This window comes from Benincasa hispida, chromosome 11, assembly GCF_027475165.1.
Source record: "Benincasa hispida cultivar pf3 chromosome 11, pf3_genome.v1.1, whole genome shotgun sequence".
NCBI classification, from domain to species: domain Eukaryota; kingdom Viridiplantae; phylum Streptophyta; class Magnoliopsida; order Cucurbitales; family Cucurbitaceae; genus Benincasa; species Benincasa hispida.
In genome coordinates, this window is record NC_143488.1 from 84,172,136 (window position 1) to 84,184,197 (window position 12,062).

Sequence of the window (12,062 nt, forward strand, 5' to 3'; positions counted from 1 at the left end):
AATTTGGCCGTAACCACAATTCTGATACCAATTGAAGGGTCCGCAGTGGAAGCGAATTGTTCAAATTCCCAAAATTTCACATAATACTAAATTTTACAGTTAACATACATTATGCATCTAAAAATTACAGAATGCATACACTAAATAATAGAGGAGAAATAAAATAGGGTCCAGAACCCTTACCTTTGAAGAACTGTCTTCTATGGATTCCCTTGATCCGATGAAAACCACCACGAATGGCTACCTCGGTATTCTCTAGATGAGAGTCCTAGAGGAGTGGGGCTCTAGCTATTTTGGTTTAGAGGGAATTGAGAGAGAGGAGGGGAGAAGGAAAAAAGACCGTGATATCTCTGCGATATATATATATCTTTGTATCTTTTCACCATACAGGAAGAAGAATATGTAAAAAAAACTAATTCTCCACTGCAGGATATAGAGAGAAAGAGGGAGGAGAGAGTTACAACTCCCTCCCATTAATTATTTAAAAAATAATAAAATAAATTAAAATAAATTAAAATAAATTAAAAAAACTCAAGTAATAAATAATTTAATATATATATATATATTTATATGATAAACATTTTATCATATAATATCTACATTAAACTATATGTTATATTAAATATAACATATAACCTATAGTTTATATATTGTATCAGATATAATATAACCTATAGTTTCTTTTCTCTCACCAATGACATTTAATATAAATGACATTTACATTAAATTTAATGATGAATCCAATTCATATAATTAATGTTTGAATCATATCCAACTATTTATTTTCTCTCATTAATATTGTAATGTATCAAATACATTATAATAATTATATAATATATAATTAATATTTTGTTGGGGTTGACGCCCTATAATTTGTAAATGTATTGAACAAACTCATTGTCTATTTAATAAAATATATGATATTTTTTTTTGTTGCATTAATCACAAATCAATAAACTAATATCCAAGGTTATCTTGTAACTTAAACATGTATGTAGAGACATACAGGTGGATAATATTTAAGTGACCTAAATGGTCTGTAGTAGATGGATAAGGTTGGGTACCTTATCCTGGTGATACTACGAATATGGTTCGCTTTGTAGGTATTACAATTGTTGTAAAGTGCTACAAATGATCTGATCCTTATCATTCATATATAGACATGTGAGCGGGAATATTCTATACAAAGGAATTTGTATAAGACCGGACCACGAAATGTTTAGTCTCATTATATAACACCATTCATAATTGAGACTTACATTTCACCAGGATGACCATAGGTAACATGACTTGAATCCTGAGTGAGTTGTGAACTCCTGCCTATGAGGGCGGTCCTTTGATTTGTATGGGTGAGAGTGGCCAGATCAACAACTCAACAAACTTACCATTTTGAAGATTGATCTGATTAGGGAGCCAGGAACATAGCTATAGATGTCCAGGGGCAGGGATTCCCCACGGGAAATTTTTTCCTGTTACTTTTTTTTTTGGTAAAAAGCCAATTAATTTAAATCGTTAATGTGAACAAATTTTAATTAAATAATTAACTTTATCGCTAAATTTTTTATTATGGTTAGTTTTATATGACAATTTGAATTTAAAGATAAATTACTCAAATGTTGGCCTAAAAAAGCTAATTAATTTTTTTAATAGAAAGAAATAAATATAAATCAAATTATTCACATATATAATCTAAATTTAAACATTCAATTTAAACATATTCATTATCTTTCCCAATAAATAATCAAATTTGAAATTTAAATGTAATATTTATGTAATAATAATAATAACATAACATTAAATAACTATACTAAATAAATATGTAAAAGCTAATCGGGGTGGGGACGGGGAACAGGGTGGGGTCAGGGGTGGGGGTGGGGCCAGGGAATGCATTCCCCGTCCCCGTCCTCGTTTAGGTCACGGGAAATTTTTTCCCCCACTCCCTCTTCCATTCCCCATCCTATTTGGGGCGGAGCCCCACGGGGCTCCGTCCCCATGGAAAAATTGGACATCTCTAAACACAGCTATACAAGAAGAAATTCACTCCTTCCCCGATGGGGAAAGTAGATAAATTGCTCCCTTAAGGGCTAATTCTGAGGCTTAAACAATATGGCACCATAGCCTCTCCTAGCTCAAGAGGGTTTAGTCATAGTTGGACTATGATCTATTATTCATTAGAGGGATCAGTGGTACTTAAGGAGTTAGATTTAACTATAGAGGCAAAACAACAATTTTGGCCTAGCTGTACTTACGAGCAATTTGTAAAGTGTCATCGTACTGTTGATTGATTATATCCGGTGGACACATAAATATATATGTAATGCGAAGAGTGCAATTGTTGGTCTTTAGTGGAGTTCCTAGCAGTTAAAGATGGTGAATAATTCAATTAAAGAGTTTGATTAATTATTGATGTACCATTGGAGCTTCAAGCTATAGGTCCATGAGGTCTCCTTGGTAGCTCAATAGGGTTAAACGAAAATCAGTTTTTGGTTAATTTGAATTGTTCAAATTAATAGAGGGATTTAATTATATATGATATAATCAAGTTATTTTAATTATATGTGATATAATTATTATAATGTATTTGATACATTATATATTAATTGAGAGGATATAAATATTTGAATAAGATTCAAATATTATTAATATGAATTAGATTCATAGTTGTTAAATTTAATATAAATGTGAATTATATTAAATGTCATATAAGAGAGAAAAGAAACTATAGATTATATTGTATATGATACAATATTAAAACTATAGATTATATGTTATATTTGATATAACATATAATTTAATATACATATAATATGATAAGTTAGTTATCATTTTATATTTGTATTAAATGTCATTTTTTTATTTTGAGGGAGGGAGTTACAACTCTCTTCCCCCTTTTTTTCCTCCACCCATGTAAGTGGGTGGTTGTTATATTTGGCATTCTAAAAAGAAAACTTTATCTTTTTCTTTTTGATCATCGGATTTGATAGTGAGGCAAAAGACAGAATTGTTCTATGAGTTATTGGATTTGTTGGTGAACAATTTGAATACCTCCTCTTCTCTACTAAAATTTTCCTCTTTCCAAAATAGTCAGAGCCCACCACTCCTGGGTTTTGTACTTGAGAATATCGAGGAAACCATTGTGGTTGTGTTCTCCTTCTTGATCGAGGTTTTCTTGAAAAAAATCTTCAAGGAATTTGTGTACTGTTTGAGGGATTCTTAAAGAAAAGTCTTCAAAGGTAAGGTTTCTAAAACCTAATTATATAGCATGCTACAATTTATGTAAATGCATATCTTGTTCTCGATTTACTGTAAAATTCACATTCAATGAAAAATGGGAATTGAGATCGGATCCTGCTCGTAGTTGGATGTCCGTATGACACCTGTGGGGGCAAGCCAAAACGAAGGTGGGAATCGTGATCAACGCATAAACCAAGTTATCGCAACTCCGCTGCCAAATAAAATGGGCATGAGTTTAGACTGAGAAAGAGCACCTTGCTTGTAGTTGGATGCTCGCATGACACCCGTGGGAGCAAGCCAAAACGAAGGTTAGGTACTTGGATCAGCGCAAGGTTACAAAAAAAATATCTAAACCGTGCAAGGATAAAAAAAATCATTCGGAAACACCTCGGTTGGAAAAAAAGTTTTGAAATAAATCATGCGATGTCCTGGAAACTAAGTAAAATATTTTTGAAGGTTAAACTTGGGCCCCTAAAAATTAGAAATATTTCAGGAAAAGATCAGGATATAAATTAAGAAGCCATTGGTTCATGAAATTTGAATAAGGCACCTTGAGAATTCTAGGTAGAATAAAGGTGGTTGACTCTTTAAAGAAAATCTTTAGTTTATGCTTGAGGACAAGAATTGTTTTAAATTTGGGGGTGTGATAATGGGTAGAAATACACGTTATTACAGCGCAAATAAGTAAAACAATGAGAGAATGCGACGGTAAAAATATACAATATCATGTCCAAAAGCGTTAAACTGAAGAAATTACGATCGCATGCGGCCATTGCATAAAAGTAGCTAATTTACTTATTTTGTGCAGGAAGAATGCGTTGGCACAAGTAAAATTGTGATCCAATGAATTAGGCGTCCGCGCGCTTGAAAGATTGCGATTGCAAAGTCATGCGATCGTATGCAATCGTGAGAAGTTGCTCAAGAAGGTGGCCGTATAAAGACTGGGCATCAAGGTGACAGTATAATAAATCATGATGGGACGGAAAGCTGACTGTCGGAAAGCACTACAAAGGGAGAGAGGGTCAACACTTGCGAGAGCAAGAATATTCATCTGGAAAAAGTTGGAGTGAAAAGGACAGTGTAAAAGGCCACGAGAAGCAAGACATTGCTACCGGGTTTCTTATCTCTATATTCCATGGCTATTATGTATTCAACATTTCATTTATAGAAAATGGAACTCTCATTTCAAACTATGTTCAATCTCTCCATACTTCGCATGAGTAGCTAAATTTCCGAATGGGTTGAGAAGTACTTAGCTAGCATGACCTAAGATTTACATTTTATACGATCATCTTGTCTTATGTATGCGTCATTCAGCCTTTAGAGATACTTGAGAGAGTAGTCTAAAGATAGAATCTAGACTTGAGAAAGTCAGATTAGAATCTAGGCTTGAGAGAGTCAGATTAGAACCGCATAAGCAAGAATTAGAAACTTAGACATAAGTTCTATCGCTATTTACACATCGCATGCACCCTAGAAATAGGATATGATAGTATGCGGTCACCTTGTTTTATGTGTGCATCATGCATCACGCATAGACAAGAATAAAGGCTTAGACATAAGTCTTATCGACTTTTTCGTATACATCGCATGCGTCCTAGAAATAGGAATTATGGCATTTGCATTGAGAGATGAAATTCTATTGTTTATGGGTAGCATGATCGTATAGCTTGTACGTAATCTTAGGAAGTGTTAGCTAAGCCCCTTCTCAACCCGTTCACCGCATACTCATTGTAATTCTCGACTTCATCAGCTCTTCATTCGGACTCCGTCGCATAGGAAATATTCTTTATCAAAACACCACCCAACTTATTTGTTTTCACCACCGAAGAGAATCAAAGTAGCTGTCGCATATTTACTCAGTAGTCCCCGTGTTCGACCCTGGACTTACCAGGAAACCTAGTAAGGCTTATACTTGGGTTTTATTAGGAAAACTTGTATGTACAACACATAACACTTCACCGCAAACTCACACCATAATCGCATCACAATTAACAACGCATCAGTGTGGCGTCACATTATTCAAGCCCCAGAATCAGCCCTTAAGGGAGCCATTTATCTACTTACCCCGACGTTGGGGAATGAGTGAATTCCCTCTTGTGTAGTTATGTTCTCAACTCTCCAGTCAGATGAATCCCCAAAATGGTAGGCTTATTTAGTCGGCAATCTAGCCACTCTCATCCATACAAATCAAAGGACCGCCCTCATGGTTAATGAAGGAAATCAAATTCGAGATTTCTATGAGCAGCAAAAAATATACAATCATGAATGAACATTACAAATTACAGTCGTAAACTAAACATACAGTTATGCAATTGTTACAGAAATTACAATATGATAACTACAAATGAACAAGGCGAAAGCTACAAACATTTTTAGACTCATCTCCACGCTCCTTGCTCACGAACGCTTGAACAACACGACTGCAACACAGCACGAACACTGCGCGCTAGAACTCCATGATCGCCTCGGTCACAAACAATCCAGCAAGAATGAATGGCCTCCACATAACCTTGACAGTGTCGAGTTGAGTAAGTCACCACCAAGAAGGTTACCTTGGTATTCAGGTGTGAGAATCTAGAGGGTGGACTCTGTGTGGACTTGGTATGAGGCAGACGAAGGAGGAAAGAACAATCGTGTACACGATTGGGCAAGTGGGAGATGACTGGAACCTATCGCATAGGTCGATGCCCAATTGTTTAGCTAAAGCTAAGCGATTGTCTAGCAAAAGCTAAGCGATCGTTTAGCTCATCGCATAGTTCAGTGTCTGTCGCCTACAAAACACTACATGATCGTTTACTTCGCTCAAGTTGTCGTTTAGTAAATCTGTATTTACTTGACCAACTTTCGTGAGATGTTTTTCCGAGAGAGAATCTCAAAACAATTTTTCAACATTTGCAAAAACTTACTAAAAATTACTAAAATTAGGAAAACCATTTTTCTTTCATTTCACAGTTACCATGAACCATCAATAATCTCCAACTCAATTGGTTATTAAAGAAAAAGAATTAATTATCCAATAATTAATATTATTATAAATATAAATGATAACCAACTTATTATACTATATTTATAACCTATAGTTTTAATATTTCATCTCATGAAACATATAAACCATAGTTCTTTTTCTATTCCATGGTACTTAATGTAAATCTCATTTATATTAATCCTCCACTAGATGTATCTTATACATCATAGCGATCATATCAAATATAATCAAAATACCTCTTGTCAATTTGAACATTTCAAATCAACACCAAGAACTGATCCTCAACTGAATCCATTGAGCTACCAAAGGGACCCTATGGACCTGTAGCTTGAAGCTTCAACGGTATGTGAATAACTAACTAAACTCTTTAGTCACGGGATCCACCATCCTTTAACTGCCAGGTACTTCACTAAAGACCGACAACTGAACTCTCATTACCACAAATATATTATGTATCCATCTTAACCAATCAGAAGTATGACAACCCTTCACAGATCGCTCGTAAGTACAGCTGGGCCAATAACCATTATGCCCCTGTAGTTACATCTAATTCCTTAAGTACCACTAATCCCTCTAATGAACATAAATATTTGTGTATAGCATGATCGCATGACTTGTACAAAATCTTAAGAAATGTTAGTTAAATCTCTTCTCAACCCCTTCATCACATACTTGTTACAACTCCACCCTTTCATCGCTCCGCGTTTAATTCTATCGCATTAGAAAATCTAAATTAAATCTCCATTTACTTCTTTAACACCATCACAATAGGATTAGAGAGTCCGTCGCATATCTATTTAGTAATCCTTGCGTTCGACCCTGGACTTACCAGGACCCTAAGAAGGCTTATACTTGAGCTTTGTTAGGAAAACTTGTATGATCATCGCATCCACACATCCCTACATCGCATGATAAATCAACGCATAAGTCATAGTCCTACTATAACTGAATCTTCTCTTCCAAAGAGAAGTTGTGGCCACTATGTTCAAGCCCCAGAATCAGCCCTTAATGGAGCAATCTCTCTACTTATCCCTGCTTCGGGAAAGGAGTAAATTCCATCTTGTGGATTGAGTTCCCAGCTCCCAGATCAGACAGGTCCCCAAAAAGGTAGGCATGTTGAGTTGACAATCTGGCCACTCTCACCCATACTAATCAAAGGACCGCCTTCAAAAGCAGGAGTTCCCAAAACATTGAGGATTGAGGTCGTGTCACCTGTGGTCATTTAGGTGAGATGTAAGTCTCTAGTATCAACGAAGTTATATACAGAGTCTAGTCATCTCGTGGTCCAGGTCTTATACAAACTCTTTGTATAGGACACCCCCACTCGCACGTCTCCACATGAATGGTTAGGATCTACCATTTGTAGTAGTTTACAACACTTGCAAACCTCTACAAAGCGGGCCGTATCCGTATCCGTAGATAAGAAGCCCGGTAACAATGTCTTGCTTCCCGTGGCCTTTTACACTTTCTTTTCACTCCAACTCTGCCCAGAAGAATATCCTTGCTCTCGCAAGTGTTGGCCCTTTCTCCTCTTGAAGTGCTTCCCGGCAGCCTTTCGAGCTATCTAGGAATGATTTCTCGGTGTCTTCATCTCTTCGCTCGTTTTCGTCTTCTAAGTATAAGAAAAACTATGAACAAACTAATGACTATCTACTTTGTATATGATCTAACTTGTTAACCCTTTTGAAATGGTGGCCTCCGGTATTTATAGAGCTTAAGGTGAAGAAGCTTTTCTCTCTAATGATTGCAATGATGGGCGGTCATTAAATTTTCTGCTCTGATGCGTCGATTAATGGTTACCGAAAGTTAAGTGTACTTGCTACAGTGTGTCGTTAACGACTTGTCAACTAAATTTAGATTCGACCATCATCAGCTTTCCGTCCCATCATGATTTATTAGAGGCCTCGAACTCAAAAGGAAAAGCTGTTCATACAGAGGACGAGAATATACAAGCAGATGAAGATGAAACCCACGATTTGGGAACCCTAATATTCTTAGCTACCCTCCAAAGGAATATGGGAAAAACAAAGGAACCCCAAAAAGGCGAATTGATGTATATGGATGCTTGGGTCAACCATAGATTGACCAAGAGTACCATGGTCGACTCTGGAGCCACCCATAATTTTATGTTCGAAATAGAAGCCAGACGGTTGAATCTCCATTGGGAAAGAAGCACAGGAAAGATGAAAGCAGTGAACTCTACGACCTTGCCTATTATAGGAATGGCAAAGAGAATACTCGTAAAGGTGGAGGATTGAAGTGGCCCTAGAGTATATCAACAAGTAGTGGAAGCAACAAGGATCATTAAGTACTCTAATTCATTAATTTTGGCAGTAACTAAAGTATGCTCATATTAAAACAAGAGGGTTTCAAGCCATACCTTTATAGAACTTCTTCAAATCTTGATTCTTAGCTGCAAACTTCTCCAAATCTTGTTGTAGACCACCTCAAGATCTTCTCCACTATTCTCTTGGAGCTTTAGATTGAGTCGTGGGACTCAAAATAAGCTTGAATGAAGGCAACTTGGAGAAGAACTCACAGTAGCAACCCACTTGAAGAACAACTTCTTCAACACAAATTTTTCAGCAAAAATTCTTTAGATGCATGCCTCAATTTCACTCCAATCTTCTCAATATATTGCAAGCTATCATGCAAAGAAGATGGCTACATGAGATGCAACTCATGCTTGGAGTTATTGAAGCCAAAATAGGTAGGTTTTGAGTGAGCAAGTTGAAGGCTTAATGGAAAAAAACCAAAATTCCATTTTTGTGTTTTTCTAACTTTTCAAATTTTTTAACCAAAATGATTTCAAAAATCTATTCGATTTCTAAAATTGAAAATATTATTAATTTTACAAAATTAATTTCACTAATAAAATTAATAAATAATTATTTAAATAATTTAATTAATTCTAATTAATTCAATATCAAATATTAAATTAATTTTACACAAATCCACCTTCATATATTTAAATCATATTTAAATATTAATTCTTCTATTCCGTTTAATTCTTAAAATTAAACGTGTAATTATATTTCATATAATTACTAATTTCTTTAATTCTAATTTAAACGTTTCAAACTAACTTATCACGCTACTCTAAAGCTAATTCATTTACGAGCTAGTAGGGGGACCTCGTAGATCTACAGATCATGGGCTCCAACAATCCGAGATTAATTGGCTAACTCATTACACCGAATTTACTCCCATTCGTTAACTAATGAGTCACTCTACTAAAGCCCACAGTTGAATTCCCCCCACTGTATATATATTATGTCCACTCGATATAACCATGATTAGTAAGTTAACCCTTCACAGGTCATTCGTAATAACGGCTGGGTTAAATGTCTTTTTTACCTCGAGATTACCTCTTGTTTCTTAAGTCCCACTGATCCTCTAATGAACAATTGATTTGTGATCCCATCAACAAACCGAGTCCCTCTCGGGTCAATGAGAGGGTGGAGCCCCTTGTTCAGGACCTGGAGTCAGCACTTAAGGGAACAACCTCTCTACTATACCTAAAAGCAGGTAGGAGTGAATTCTTTCTTGCACTCTATGTCCCCAGCTATCTACCCGGTCTTACCCCTGAAATGGAGGTTTATTGAGCCGACATTGTTGAGCCAACACTCACCTATGCAAATATAAGGATAATCCTGAATAAACAGGAGTTCATAGTTAGCTCAAGATTAAGGTCAAGTTACCTAGGTCATCGCTTTGAAATAGTCAGTCTTAAACAGTAAACAATGTTATAAAGTAAAAGTGACTGACTTCGTGGTCCGATCTTGTACAAACCCACTTGCACAGGACGCCCCCATTCCTCATGTCATAACATGTACGAATTAGGATCACTTCATTTGTAGCACTTTACAACTCTTTGTAACAACTATAGAGTAGGCCGCATCCAATAGTGTTACCAAAATAAGACACCCAACCGTATTCATATACTATAGATCATTTTGACTATTTACTCAAACCTGATCCACTTTTATGTTTCCACATAAAGTTCAAGTACTCATATAATAGTCATGGGTCTTTTAGGTTTATTGGATTTCTAATAAGCAATACATATATTCAATAACAACTTATTGAATTTTCAGAATAAGTTTTATTGTTTACAAACCACGAGTTTTAGGACGTAAAACCCAACACTTATCGATTTCGTGATCGTTAAAATGGACGACTTTGACGTGGTATTGAGGATGGAATTCTTGCTCGAGCACAAGTTAATACTGATACCTCTCACCAAGTGCTTAGTGATCACATGGTTGGGATCAAACAGCCGAACGGGATAAAGATGACCCCAACTCTCTAGATGGAGAGGGACCTTACCCACAAGTCAATTGAAGCCATGGAAGGGAAAACCCCTCAAGACATTCTGTGTGTCTTGAAAAAGTATTGCATTGTCGAGTCGAACAACTTACGCAAGTCCCTGCCTCCAAAAAGGAGAAGAAGGGAGCCTAGACACCGAGAGTTTCTACCACGGGACAAAGTTCGGGTTAGACTGTGCCCATAACCGTTTCGATTGCAAGGCCAAAGAGAATGTCACCTCGTGAGGAGCTATGAAGGGTCAGTGGAAGTCATCGAAAAGGTTGGGAAAGCCTCTTATCGGGTGAAATTACCGTCGTGGATGGAGATTCATCTTGTCAACTACGTAAGTAGATTGAAGCCCTATCACCCGACCATGTTGATGAGCGATGTAGTGTTGTGACATGTCCACCTGCCACAACGAAGAGAACGACAGAGGAAGAAGTCAATGAGAGACTTGCTGGAAGAAGCAACATAGTTTGAAGACCAGGATAAGGTTTGGAAGAATTCTTGGAGAGGTGGAAAAGCTTCCAAGACAGAGAAGTTTGTTGGGAGCGCACAAAAAACCTCATGGCAATTGCTCAACAATTTGCTGAGTTCGAGCAGAGTCAGTTGATGGAGACGTTAACTAATTGAGTGGGGGAGAATGTCATGATCATGCTTGTCCAGGGCGCATTGCCCATGGTCACATGTTTGCCTCCACCTCTTTTTACCGTACTTCCATCCTATGTATTTCATTTTGCTAGTTAGTTTACTTTTTATGTACTTTTATTAGTGTATGACCACTCGCCCGTTTCCATATGCAAGGGTGGCAGATGTCTTTTTGTTAAGAATGCACATGGGGTAAGACTAATCATCATATCCTCATACCCGGAGTAATATGCTATAAAACCGTTGTTGTTGCTTATTGCTTTCTAGCTTACTACAATATTGTTTTGCTCAAATTATGCTTTCAAACATTTGCGAAAACCTTTTCCTCTAAACCCATTTTCTAAAATGGTTTTCTCCCAAACGGGGGTGGAGGTTGTGAGAGGCACTCGATGTGCCATCGGCGATCCGAATTCGAATTGGCTGACTTGTTCTTAAGCGGGAACTAGTATCACACAATCGCTAAGTGAAGCTTTCGAAAGGGCGATTGTGATAGCTGACAGCTTGCATTTTGGATGACATTGACCTGCTGTACCCCCAGAAGAGAAGGTAAGTTTTCTCTAATCAAAATTCAAATGACGTCCAATATTCTGCAGTAATTTACTTTACGATTTCAGCTTTGCTTACTTATTCCACGGTATTTGTTTACCTGCAAATAAGTTAAACCTAAAATAGGATTGGGTTGCTTCGAAAGTACTGAATGCTTGTAGACTTAATGCATCATTTGTTTACCAAAACAACGAAAAAATAAATAGGAACAATAGAACCATGAGCTCCCACGGGGCCATTTACGTGTAAAATTAAACACAAAATGTAGCAGCCAGTTAGAGCCAAGGTTGACCATGGCCGAAATCGAGCCCCTTGGCCAAGGCCAAGCCTGTTTGGC